This window comes from Lepus europaeus, chromosome 4, assembly GCF_033115175.1.
Source record: "Lepus europaeus isolate LE1 chromosome 4, mLepTim1.pri, whole genome shotgun sequence".
NCBI lineage: Eukaryota > Metazoa > Chordata > Mammalia > Lagomorpha > Leporidae > Lepus > Lepus europaeus.
Genome location: NC_084830.1, coordinates 102,900,622 through 102,915,520, shown reverse-complemented (window position 1 = coordinate 102,915,520; position 14,899 = coordinate 102,900,622).

Sequence of the window (14,899 nt, the reverse complement as noted above, 5' to 3'; positions counted from 1 at the left end):
TTGCTTTTCTCCAAAAGAATTTTTACTGTGATTATCTTGGTCCATTGCGTACAAATGCAACACCATTTTGTCCGGATATGACTGGATGGAACCAGAAATCTCCGGTTGTGTTTTGGATAACTCAATCCCAGATGTTGCTACAGCCAATGTGTTTGTGTTTTGCGATATTGTTGACGGACTTTATTCTTTTGAATGTTTTATCAGGGAACATTTCATTTTGTGCTTGGAAATGCTAATTGGTTCCACATGGAGACACCAGCTCAACACATTCCTGTATTCTACGAAAAAGCTAGAGGAACTGCGGCAAACAAACATGATATTTCTGTTTGTTTAGATGACATTTTACGCACTTGCCTAACGAAAAGACTTTGCTTTTCTCCAAAAGAATTTTTAATATGATTTTCTCGGTTTGTTGCATACTATTTCCAAATCACTTTGTCCGGATATGACTGGATGGAACCAGAAATATCCGGTTGTGTTTTGGCTAACTCATCCCAGATATTGCTACAGCCTCTGTGTTTGTATTTTCTGGATATTATCGATGGACTTTATTGTTTGGTGTGTTTTTTATCAGGGAACACTTAATTTTGTGCTTGGAAACACTAACTGGTACCACATGCAGACACCATCTTTACACATCATATTTTCCAGGGAAAAAGCTAGAAGAACTGCGGCAAACAAACATGATATTTCTGTTTGTTTATATGACATTTTATGCACTAGCCTAACGAAAGATTTTGTTTTTTCAAAAGAATTTTTACTGTGATTTTCTCGGGCCATTGCATACGATTTCCACAAAACTTTGTCCGGATATGAGTGGATTAATCCAGAAATATCCGGTTGTGTTTTGGCTAACTCAATCCCAGATATCGCTACAGCCTCTGTGTTTGTGTTTTCTGGATATTATTGACGGACTTTATTGTTTTGAATGATTTTTTTTATCAGGGAACATTTAATGTTGTGCTTGGAAAGGCTAATTAGTTCCACATGGAGACACCAGCTCTGCACATTCATGTTTTCTAGGAAGAAAGCTAGTTGAACTGCGGCAAACATACATGGCATTTCTGTTTGTAGAGATGACATTTTATGCACTTGCCTATTGAAAAGACTTTGCTTTTCTCCAAAAGAATTTTTGCTGTGATGTTCTCAGTCCATTGATTATGAATTCCACAAAACTTTGTGCGGATATGACTAGATGGAACCAGAAATATCCAGTTGTGTTTTGGCTAACTCAACCCCAGATATTGCCGCAGCCTCTGTGTTTGTGTTTTCCGGATATTATCGATGGACTTTATTGTTTTGAATGTGTCTTTTCAAGGAACATTTAATTTTGTGCTTGGAAACGCGAGTTGGTTCCACATGTAGACACCAGCTCTACACATTCGTATTTTCTAGGGAGAAAGCTAGAGGTAGTGCGGCAAACAAACATGATATATCTGTTTCTATAGATGACATTTTATGCACTTGCCTAACAAAAAGATTTTGCTTTTCTCCATAACCATTTTTGCTGTGATTTTCTTGGTCCATTGCATACAAATGCCACAAAACTTTGTCCGGATATGACTGGATGAAACCGGATATATCTGGATGTGTTTGGCTAACTCATCCCCAGATATTGCGACATTCTCTGTGTTTGTGTTTTCCGGATATTATAGACGGACTCTATTGTTTTGAATGTTTGTTATCAGGGAACATTTATTTTGTGTTAGGAAATACTAATTGGTTCCACATGGAGACAGCAGCTCTACACATTCTTATTTTCTAGGGAGAAAGCTAGAGGAACTGCGGCAAACAAACATGATATTTCTGTTGGTATACATATCTTTTTATGCACTTGCCTAACAAAAAGATTTTGCTTTTCTCCATAACCATTTTTGCTGTGATTTTCTTGGTCCATTGCATACGAATGCCACAAAACTTTGTCCGGATATGACTGGATGAAACCGGAGATATCTGGATGTGTTTGGCTAACTCATCCCCAGATATTGCGACATTCTCTTTGTTTGTGTTTTCCGGATATTATAGACGGACTCTATTGTTTTGAATGTTTGTTATCAGGGAACATTTAATTTTGTGCTTGGAAACACTAACTGGTACCACATGCAGACACCACTTAACACATCATATTTTCGAGGGAAAAGCTAGAAGAACTGCGGCAAACAAACATGATATTTCTGTTGGTATACATATCTTTTTATGCACTTGCCTAACAAAAAGATTTTGCTTTTCTCCATAAACATTTTTACTGTGATTTTCTCGGTACATTGCATACGCATTTCACACCACTTTTTCCGGATATGACTGGCTGAAACCAGAAATATCCGGTTGTGTTTTGCCTAACTGAATCCCAGATATTGCTGCAACCTCTGTGATTGTGTTTTCTGGATATTATCGATGGACTTTATTGTTTTGAATGTTTTTTTATCAGGGAACATTTAATTTTGTGCTTTGGAACACTAATTGGTTGCACATTTGGACACCAGCTCTACACATTCGTATTTTAAAGGGAGAAAGCTAGAGGAATTGCAGCAAACCAACATGATATTTCTGTTTGTATACATGACATTTTATGCACTTGCCTAACGAAAAGATTTTGCTTTTCTCCAAAAGAATTTTTACTGTGATTATCTTGGTCCATTGCGTACAAATGCAACACCATTTTGTCCGGATATGACTGGATGGAACCAGAAATCTCCGGTTGTGTTTTGGATAACTCAATCCCAGATGTTGCTACAGCCAATGTGTTTGTGTTTTGCGATATTGTTGACGGACTTTATTCTTTTGAATGTTTTATCAGGGAACATTTCATTTTGTGCTTGGAAATGCTAATTGGTTCCACATGGAGACACCAGCTCCACACATTCCTGTATTCTACGAAAAAGCTAGAGGAACTGCGGCAAACAAACATGATATTTCTGTTTGTTTAGATGACATTTTACGCACTTGCCTAACGAAAAGACTTTGCTTTTCTCCAAAAGAATTTTTAATATGATTTTCTCGGTTCGTTGCATACTATTTCCAAATCCCTTTGTCCGGATATGACTGGATGGAACCAGAAATATCCGGTTGTGTTTTGGCTAACTCATCCCAGATATTGCTACAGCCTCTGTGTTTGTATTTTCCGGATATTATCGATGGACTTTATTGTTTTGAATGTTTTTTATCAGGGAACATTTAATTTTGTGCTTGGAAACACTAACTGGTACCACATGCAGACACCATCTTTACACATCATATTTTCCAGGGAAAAAGCTAGAAGAACTGCGGCAAACAAACATGATATTTCTGTTTGTTTACATGACATTTTATGCACTAGCCTAACGAAAGATTTTGCTTTTTCAAAAGAATTTTTACTGTGATTTTCTCGGGCCATTGCATACGATTTCCACAAAACTTTGTCCGGATATGAGTGGATTAATCCGGAAATGTCCGGTTGTGTTTTGGCTAACTCAACCCCAGATATTGCTGCAGCCTCTGTGTTTGTGTTTTCCGGATATTATCGATGGACTTTATTGTTTTGAATGTGTCTTTTCAAAGAACATTTAATTTTGTGCTTGGAAACACGAGTTGGTTCCACATGTAGACGCCAGCTCTACACATTCGTATTTTCTAGGGAGAAAGCTAGAGATATTGCGGCAAACAAACATGATATATCTGTTTCTATAGATGACATTTTATGCACTTGCCTAACAAAAAGATTTTGCTTTTCTCCATAACCATTTTTGCTGTGATTTTCTTGGTCCATTGCATACAAATGCCACAAAACTTTGTCCGGATATGACTGGATGAAACCGGAGATATCTGGATGTGTTTGGCTAACTCATCCCCAGATATTGCAACAGCCTCTGTGTTTGTGTTTTCCGGATATTATCGAAAGACTCTATTGTTTTGAATGTTTTTTATCAGGGAACATTTATTGTGTGTTAGGAAACACTAATTGGTTCCACATGGAGACAGCAGCCCTACACATTCTTATTTTCTAGGGAGAAAGCTAGAGGAACTGCGGCAAACAAACATGATATTTCTGTTGGTATACATATCTTTTTATGCACTTGCCTAACAAAAAGATTTTGCTTTTCTCCAAAAACATTTTTACTGTGATTTTCTCGGTACATTGCATACGAATTTCACACCACTTTTTCCGGATATGACTGGCTGAAACCAGAAATCTCCGGTTGTGTTTTGGATAACTCAATCCCAGATGTTGCTACAGCCAATGTGTTTGTGTTTTGCGATATTGTTGACGGACTTTATTCTTTTGAATGTTTTATCAGGGAACATTTCATTTTGTGCTTGGAAATGCTAATTGGTTCCACATGGAGACACCAGCTCAACACATTCCTGTATTCTACGAAAAAGCTAGAGGAACTGCGGCAAACAAACATGATATTTCTGTTTGTTTAGATGACATTTTATGCACTTGCCTAACGAAAAGACTTTGCTTTTCTCCAAAAGAATTTTTAATGTGATTTTCTCGGTTCGTTGCATACTATTTCCAAATCACTTTGTCCGGATATGACTGGATAGAACCAGAAATATCCGGTTGTGTTTTGGCTAACTCATCCCAGATATTGCTACAGCCTCTGTGTTTGTATTTTCTGGATATTATCGATGGACTTTATTGTTTGGTATGTTTTTTATCAGGGAACACTTAATTTTGTGCTTGGAAACACTAACTGGTACCACATGCAGACACCATCTTTACACATCATATTTTCCAGGGAAAAAGCTAGAAGAACTGCGGCAAACAAACATGATATTTCTGTTTGTTTATATGACATTTTATGCACTAGCCTAACGAAAGATTTTGTTTTTTCAAAAGAATTTTTACTGTGATTTTCTCGGGCCATTGCATACGATTTCCACACAACTTTGTCCGGATATGAGTGGATTAATCCAGAAATATCCGGTTGTGTTTTGGCTAACTCAATCCCAGATATCGCTACAGCCTCTGTGTTTGTGTTTTCTGGATATTATTGACGGACTTTATTGTTTTGAATGATTTTTTTTATCAGGGAACATTTAATGTTGTGCTTGGAAAGGCTAATTAGTTCCACATGGAGACACCAGCTCTGCACATTCATGTTTTCTAGGAAGAAAGCTAGTTGAACTGCGGCAAACATACATGGCATTTCTGTTTGTAGAGATGACATTTTATGCACTTGCCTATTGAAAAGACTTTGCTTTTCTCCAAAAGAATTTTTGCTGTGATGTTCTCAGTCCATTGATTATGAATTCCACAAAACTTTGTGCGGATATGACTAGATGGAACCAGAAATATCCAGTTGTGTTTTGGCTAACTCAACCCCAGATATTGCCGCAGCCTCTGTGTTTGTGTTTTCTGGATATTATCGATGGACTTTATTGTTTTGAATGTGTCTTTTCAAGGAACATTTAATTTTGTGCTTGGAAACGCGAGTTGGTTCCACATGTAGACACCAGCTCTACACATTCTTATTTTCTAGGGAGAAAGCTAGAGGTAGTGCGGCAAACAAACATGATATATCTGTTTCTATAGATGACATTTTATGCACTTGCCTAACAAAAAGATTTTGCTTTTCTCCATAACCATTTTTGCTGTGATTTTCTTGGTCCATTGCATACGAATGCCACAAAACTTTGTCCGGATATGACTGGATGAAACCGGAGATATCTGGATGTGTTTGGCTAACTCATCCCCAGATATTGCGACATTCTCTGTGTTTGTGTTTTCCGGATATTATTGTTTTGAATGTTTGTTATCAGGGAACATTTATTTTGTGTTAGGAAATACTAATTGGTTCCACATGGAGACAGCAGCCCTAAACATTCGTATTTTCTAGGGAGAAAGTTAGAGGAACTGCGGCAAACAAACATGATATTTCTGTTGGTATACATATCTTTTTATGCACTTGCCTAACAAAAAGATTTTGCTTTTCTCCATAACCATTTTTGCTGTGATTTTCTTGGTCCATTGCATACGAATGCCACAAAACTTTGTCCGGATATGACTGGATGAAACCGGAGATATCTGGATGTGTTTGGCTAACTCATCCCCAGATATTGCGACAGCCTCTGTGTTTGTGTTTTCCAGATATTATAGACGGACTCTATTGTTTTGAATGTTTGTTATCAGGGAACATTTAATTTTGTGCTTGGAAACACTAACTGGTACCACATGCAGACACCATCTTTACACATCATATTTTCGAGGGAAAAAGCTAGAAGAACTGCGGCAAACAAACATGATATTTCTGTTGGTATACATATCTTTTTATGCACTTGCCTAACAAAAAGATTTTGCTTTTCTCCATAAACATTTTTACTGTGATTTTCTCGGTATATTGCATACGCATTTCACACCATTTTTCCGGATATGACTGGTGGAAACCAGAAATATCCGGTTGTGTTTTGCCTAACTCAATCCCAGATATTGCTGCAACCTCTGTGATTGTGTTTTCTGGATATTATCGATGGACTTTATTGTTTTGAATGTTTTTTATCAGGGAACATTTAATTTTGTGCTTGGGAACACTAATTGGTTGCACATGGGGACACCAGCTCTACACATTCTTATTTTAAAGGGAGAAAGCTAGAGGAATTGCAGCAAACCAACATGATATTTCTGTTTGTATACATGACATTTTATGCACTTGCCTAACGAAAAGATTTTGCTTTTCTCCAAAAGAATTTTTACTGTGATTATCTCGGTCCATTGCGTACAAATGCAACAGCATTTTGTCCGGATATGACTGGATGGAACCAGAAATATCCGGTTGTGTTTTGGATAACTCAATCCCAGATGTTGCTACAGCCAATGTGTTTGTGTTTTGCGATATTGTTGACAGACTTTATTGTTTTGAATGTTTTATCAGGGAACATTTCATTTTGTGCTTGGAAATGCTAATTGGTTCCACATGGAGACACCAGCTCCACACATTCCTGTATTCTACGAAAAAGCTAGAGGAACTGCGGCAAACAAACATGATATTTCTGTTTGTTTAGATGACATTTTACGCACTTGCCTAACAAAAAGACTTTGCTTTTCTCCAAAAGAATTTTTACTGTGATTATCTCGGTCCATTGCGTACAAATGCAACAGCATTTTGTCCGGATATGACTGGATGGAACCAGAAATATCCGGTTGTGTTTTGGCTAACTCAATCCCAGATATTGCTACAGCCTCTGTGTTTGTGTTTTCCGGATATTATCGATGGACTCTATAGTTTTGAATGTTTTTTATCAGGGAACATTTATTGTGTGTTAGGAAACACTAATTGGTTCCACATGGAGACAGCAGCCCTACACATTCTTATTTTCTAGGGAGAAAGCTAGAGGAACTGCGGCAAACAAACATGATATTTCTGTTGGTATACATATCTTTTTATGCACTTGCCTAACAAAAAGATTTTGCTTTTCTCCATAAACATTTTTACTGTGATTTTCTCGGTACATTGCATACGAATTTCACACCACTTTTTCCGGATATGACTGGCTGAAACCAGAAATATCCGGTTGTGTTTTGCCTAACTCAATCCCAGATATTGCTGCAACCTCTGTGATTGTGTTTTCTGGATATTATCGATGGACTTTATTGTTTTGAATGTTTTTTTATCAGGGAACATTTAATTTTGTGCTTGGGAACACTAATTGGTTGCACATGGGGACACCAGCTCTACACATTCGTATTTTAAAGGGAGAAAGCTAGAGGAATTGCAGCAAACCAACATGATATTTCTGTTTGTAAACATGACATTTTATGCACTTGCCTAACGAAAAGATTTTGCTTTTCTCCAAAAGAATTTTTACTGTGATTATCTTGGTCCATTGCGTACAAATGCAACACCATTTTGTCCGGATATGACTGGATGGAACCAGAAATCTCCGGTTGTGTTTTGGATAACTCAATCCCAGATGTTGCTACAGCCAATGTGTTTGTGTTTTGCGATATTGTTGACGGACTTTATTCTTTTGAATGTTTTATCAGGGAACATTTCATTTTGTGCTTGGAAATGCTAATTGGTTCCACATGGAGACACCAGCTCAACACATTCGTGTATTCTACGAAAAAGCTAGAGGAACTGCGGCAAACAAACATGATATTTCTGTTTGTTTAGATGACATTTTATGCACTTGCCTAACGAAAAGACTTTGCTTTTCTCCAAAAGAATTTTTAATATGATTTTCTCGGTTCATTGCATACTATTTCCAAATCACTTTGTCCGGATATGACTGGATGGAACCAGAAATATCCGGTTGTGTTTTGGCTAACTCATCCCAGATATTGCTACAGCCTCTGTGTTTGTATTTTCTGGATATTATCGATGGACTTTATTGTTTGGTATGTTTTTTATCAGGGAACACTTAATTTTGTGCTTGGAAACACTAACTGGTACCACATGCAGACACCATCTTTACACATCATATTTTCCAGGGAAAAAGCTAGAAGAACTGCGGCAAACCAACATGATATTTCTGTTTGTTTATATGACATTTTATGCACTAGCCTAACGAAAGATTTTGTTTTTTCAAAAGAATTTTTACTGTGATTTTCTCGGGCCATTGCATACGATTTCCACAAAACTTTGTCCGGATATGAGTGGATTAATCCAGAAATATCCGGTTGTGTTTTGGCTAACTCAATCCCAGATATCGCTACAGCCTCTGTGTTTGTGTTTTCTGGATATTATTGACGGACTTTATTGTTTTGAATGATTTTTTTTATCAGGGAACATTTAATGTTGTGCTTGGAAAGGCTAATTAGTTCCACATGGAGACACCAGCTCTGCACATTCATGTTTTCTAGGAAGTAAGCTAGTTGAACTGCGGCAAACATACATGGCATTTCTGTTTGTAGAGATGACATTTTATGCACTTGCCTATTGAAAAGACTTTGCTTTTCTCCAAAAGAATTTTTGCTGTGATGTTCTCAGTCCATTGATTATGAATTCCACAAAACTTTGTGCGGATATGACTAGATGGAACCAGAAATATCCAGTTGTGTTTTGGCTAACTCAACCCCAGATATTGCCGCAGCCTCTGTGTTTGTGTTTTCTGGATATTATCGATGGACTTTATTGTTTTGAATGTGTCTTTTCAAGGAACATTTATTTTTGTGCTTGGAAACGCGAGTTGGTTCCACATGTAGACACCAGCTCTACACATTCGTATTTTCTAGGGAGAAAGCTAGAGGAAGTGCGGCAAACAAACATGATATATCTGTTTCTATAGATGACATTTTATGCACTTGCCTAACAAAAAGATTTTGCTTTTCTCCATAACCATTTTTGCTGTGATTTTCTTGGTCCATTGCATACGAATGCCACAAAACTTTGTCCGGATATGACTGGATGAAACCGGAGATATCTGGATGTGTTTGGCTAACTCATCCCCAGATATTGCGACAGCCTCTGTGTTTGTGTTTTCCGGATATTATCGATGGACTCTATAGTTTTGAATGTTTTTTATCAGGGAACATTTATTTTGTGTTAGGAAATACTAATTGGTTCCACATGGAGACAGCAGCTCTACACATTCTTATTTTCTAGGGAGAAAGCTAGAGGAACTGCGGCAAACAAACATGATATTTCTGTTGGTATACATATCTTTTTATGCACTTGCCTAACAAAAAGATTTTGCTTTTCTCCATAACCATTTTTGCTGTGATTTCCTTGGTCCATTGTATACGAATGCCACAAAACTTTGTCCGGATATGACTGGATGAAACCGGAGATATCTGGATGTGTTTGGCTAACTCATCCCCAGATATTGCGACAACCTCTGTGTTTGTGTTTTCCGGATATTATAGACGGACTCTATTGTTTTGAATGTTTGTTATCAGGGAACATTTAATTTTGTGCTTGGAAACACTAACTGGTACCACATGCAGACACCATCTTTACACATCATATTTTCGAGGGAAAAAGCTAGAAGAACTGCGGCAAACAAACATGATATTTCTGTTGGTATACATATCTTTTTATGCACTTGCCTAACAAAAAGATTTTGCTTTTCTCCATAAACATTTTTACTGTGATTTTCTTGGTACATTGCATACAAATTTCACACCACTTTTTCCGGATATGACTGGTGGAAACCAGAAATATCCGGTTGTGTTTTGGCTAACTCAATCCCAGATATTGCTGCAACCTCTGTGATTGTGTTTTCTGGATATTATCGATGGACTTTATTGTTTTGAATATTTTTTATCAGGGAACATTTAATTTTGTGCTTGGGAACACTAATTGGTTGCACATGGGGACACCAGCTCTACACATTCGTATTTTAAAGGGAGAAAGCTAGAGGAATTGCAGCAAACCAACATGATATTTCTGTTTGTATACATGACATTTTATGCACTTGCCTAACGAAAAGATTTTGCTTTTCTCCAAAAGAATTTTTACTGTGATTATCTTGGTCCATTGCGTACAAATGCAACACCATTTTGTCCGGATATGACTGGATGGAACCAGAAATCTCCGGTTGTGTTTTGGATAACTCAATCCCAGATGTTGCTACAGCCAATGTGTTTGTGTTTTGCGATTTTGTTGACGGACTTTATTCTTTTGAATGTTTTATCAGGGAACATTTCATTTTGTGCTTGGAAATGCTAATTGGTTCCACATGGAGACACCAGCTCAACACATTCCTGTATTCTACGAAAAAGCTAGAGGAACTGCGGCAAACAAACATGATATTTCTGTTTGTTTAGATGACATTTTACGCACTTGCCTAACGAAAAGACTTTGCTTTTCTCCAAAAGAATTTTTAATGTGATTTTCTCGGTTCATTGCATACTATTTCCAAATCACTTTGTCCGGATATGACTGGATGGAACCAGAAATATCCGGTTGTGTTTTGGCTAACTCATCCCAGATATTGCTACAGCCTCTGTGTTTGTATTTTCTGGATATTATCGATGGACTTTATTGTTTTGAATGTTTTTTATCAGGGAACATTTAATTTTGTGCTTTGAAACACTAACTGGTACCACATGCAGACACCATCTTTACACATCATATTTTCCAGGGAAAAAGCTAGAAGAACTGCAGCAAACCAACATGATATTTCTGTTTGTTTACATGACATTTTATGCACTAGCCTAACGAAAGATTTTGCTTTTTCAAAAGAATTTTTACTGTGATTTTCTCGGTCCATTGCATATGAATTCCACAAAACTTTGTCCGGATATGAGTGGATTAATCCAGAAATATCCAGTTGTGTTTTGGCTAACTCAATCCCAGATATAGCTATAGCTCTGTGTTTGTGTTTTCTGGATATTATTGACGGACTTTATTGTTTTGAATGATTTTTTTTATCAGGGAATATTTAATGTTGTGCTTGCAAATGCTAATTGGTTCCACATGGAGACACCAGCGCTACAAATTCGTGTTTTCTAGGAAGAAAGCTAGAGGAACTGCGGCAAACAAACATGACATTTCTGTTTGTATAGATGACATTTTATGCACTTGCCTAATGAAAAGACTTTCTTTTCTCCAAAAGAATTTTTGCTGTGATGTTCTCAGTCCATTGATTACGAATTCCACGAAACTTTGTCCGGATATTACTAGATGGAATCAGAAATATCCAGTTGTGTTTTGGCTAACTCAACCCCAGATATTGCCGCAGCCTCTGTGTTTGTGTTTTCCGGATATTATAGACAGACTTTATTGTTTTGAATGGTTTTTATCAGGGAACATTTATTGTGTGTTAGGAAACACTAATTGGTTCCACATGGAGACAGCAGCCCTACACATTCTTATTTTCTAGGGAGAAAGCTAGAGGAACTGCGGCAAACAAACATGATATTTCTCTTTCATAGATGACATTTTATGCACTTGCCTAACGAAAAGACTTTGCTTTTCTCCAAAATCATTTTTACTGTGATTTTCTTGGTCCATTGCATACAAATGCCACATCACTTTGTCCGGATATGAGTGCATGACACCAGAAATATCCTGGTGTGTTTAGGCTAACTCAATCCCAAATATTACGACAGCCTCTGTGTTTGTGTTTTCTGGATATTATCGAGGGACTTTATTGTTTTGAATGTTTTTTATCAATTTGCATTTAATTTTGTGTTAGGAAATACTAATAGGTTCCACATGGAGACACCAGCTCTACACATTCGTATTTTCTAGGGAGAAAACTATAGGAACTGCGGCAAACAAACATGACATTTCTGTTTGTATAGATGACATTTTATGCACTTGCCTAATGAAAAGACTCTTTTCTCCAAAAGAATTTTTGCTGTGATGTTCTCAGTCCATTGATTACGAATTCCACAAAACTTTGTCCGGATATGACTAGATGGAACCAGAAATATCCAGTTGTGTTTTGGCTAACTCAACCCCAGATATTGCCGCAGCCTCTGTGTTTGTGTTTTCCGGATATTATCGATGGACTTTATTGTTTTGAATGTGTCTTTTCAAGGAACATTTAATTTTGTGCTTGGAAACACGAGTTGGTTCCACATGTAGACACCAGCTCTACACATTCGTATTTTCTAGGGAGAAAGCTAGAGGAAGTGCGGCAAACAAACATGATATATCTGTTTCTATAGATGACATTTTATGCACTTGCCTAACAAAAAGATTTTGCTTTTCTCCATAAACATTTTTGCTGTGATTTTCTTGGTCCATTGTATACGAATGCCACAAAACTTTGTCCGGATATGACTGGATGAAACCGGAGATATCTAGATGTGTTTGGCTAACTCATTCCCAGATATTGCGACAGCCTCTGTGTTTGCGTTTTCTGGATATTATAGACGGACTCTATTGTTTTGAATGTTTTTTATCAGGCAACATTTATTGTGTGTTAGGAAACACTAATTGGTTCCACATGGAGACAGCAGCCCTACACATTCTTATTTTCTAGGGAGAAAGCTAGAGGAACTGCGGCAAACAAACATGATATTTCTCTTTCATAGATGACATTTTATGCACTTGCCTAATGAAAAGACTTTGCTTTTCTCCAAAATCATTTTTTACTGTGATTTTCTCGGTCCATTGCATACAAATGCCACACCACTTTGTCCGGATATGAGTGTATGACACCAGAAATATCCTGGTGTGTTTAGGCTAACTCAATCCCAAATATTACGACAGCAACTGTGTTTGTGTTTTCTGGATATTATCGTGGACTTTATTGTTTTGAATGTTTTTTATCAATTTACATTTAATTTTGTGTTAGGAAATACTAATAGGTTCCACATGGAGACACGAGCTCTGCACATTCATATTTTCTAGGGAGAAAGCTAGAGGAACCGCGGCAAACAAACATGATATTTCTCTCTGTATACATGATATTTTATGCACTTGCCTAACGAAAAGACTTTGCTTTTCTCCAAAAGATTTTTTACTGTGATTTTCTCGGTACATTGCATATGAATTTCACACCACTTTTTCCGGATATGACTGGCTGAAACCAGAAATATCCGGTTGTGTTTTGCCTAACTCAATCCCAGATATTGCTGCAACCTCTGTGATTGTGTTTTCTGGATATTATCGATGGACTTTATTGTTTTGAATGTTTTTTATCAGGGAACATTTAATTTTGTGCTTGGGAACACTATGGTTGCACATGGGGACACCAGCTCTACACATTCGTATTTTAAAGGGAGAAAGCTAGAGGAATTGCAGCAAACAAACATGATATTTCTGTTTGTATACATGACATTTTATGTGCTTGCGTAACGAAAACATTTTGCTTTTCTCCAAAAGAATTTTTACTGTGATTATCTCGGTTCTTTGCGTACAAATGCAACAGCATTTTGTCCGGATATGACTGGATGGAACCAGAAATCTCCGGTTGTGTTTTGGATAACTCAATCCCAGATGTTGCTACAGCCAATGTGTTTGTGTTTTGCGATATTGTTGACGGACTTTATTCTTTTGAATGTTTTATCAGGGAACATTTCATTTTGTGCTTGGAAATGCTAATTGGTTCCACATGGAGACACCAGCTCCACACATTCCTGTATTCTACGAAAAAGCTAGAGGAACTGCGGCAAACAAACATGATATTTCTGTTTGTTTAGATGACATTTTACGCACTTGCCTAACGAAAAGACTTTGCTTTTCTCCAAAAGAATTTTTAATGTGATTTTCTCGGTTCATTGCATACTATTTCCAAATCACTTTGTCCGGATATGACTGGATGGAACCAGAAATATCTGGTTGTGTTTTGGCTAACTCATCCCAGATATTGCTACAGCCTCTGTGTTTGTATTTTCTGGATATTATCGATGGACTTTATTGTTTTGAATGTTTTTTATCAGGGAACTTTTAATTTTGTGCTTGGAAACACTAACTGGTACCACATGCAGACACCATCTTTACACATCATATTTTCCAGGGAAAAAGCTAGAAGAACTGCGGCAAACAAACATGATATTTCTGTTTGTTTACATGACATTTTATGCACTAGCCTAACGAAAGATTTTGCTTTTTCAAAAGAATTTTTACTGTGATTTTCTCGGTCCATTGCATATGAATTCCACACAACTTTGTCCGGATATGAGTGGATTAATCCAGAAATATCCAGTTGTGTTTTGGCTAACTCAATCCCAGATATAGCTATAGCTCTGTGTTTGTGTTTTCTGGATATTATTGACGGACTTTATTGTTTTGAATGATTTTTTTTTATCAGGGAATATTTAATATTGTGCTTGCAAATGCTAATTGGTTCCACATGGAGACACAGCTCTACACATTCGTGTTTTCTAGGAAGAAAGCTAGAGGAACTGCGGCAAACAAACATGACATTTCTGTTTGTATAGATGACATTTTATGCACTTGCCTAATGAAAAGACTTTCTTTTCTCCAAAAGAATTTTTGCTGTGATGTTCTCAGTCCATTGATTACGAATTCCACGAAACTTTGTCCGGATATGACTAGATGGAACCAGAAATATCCAG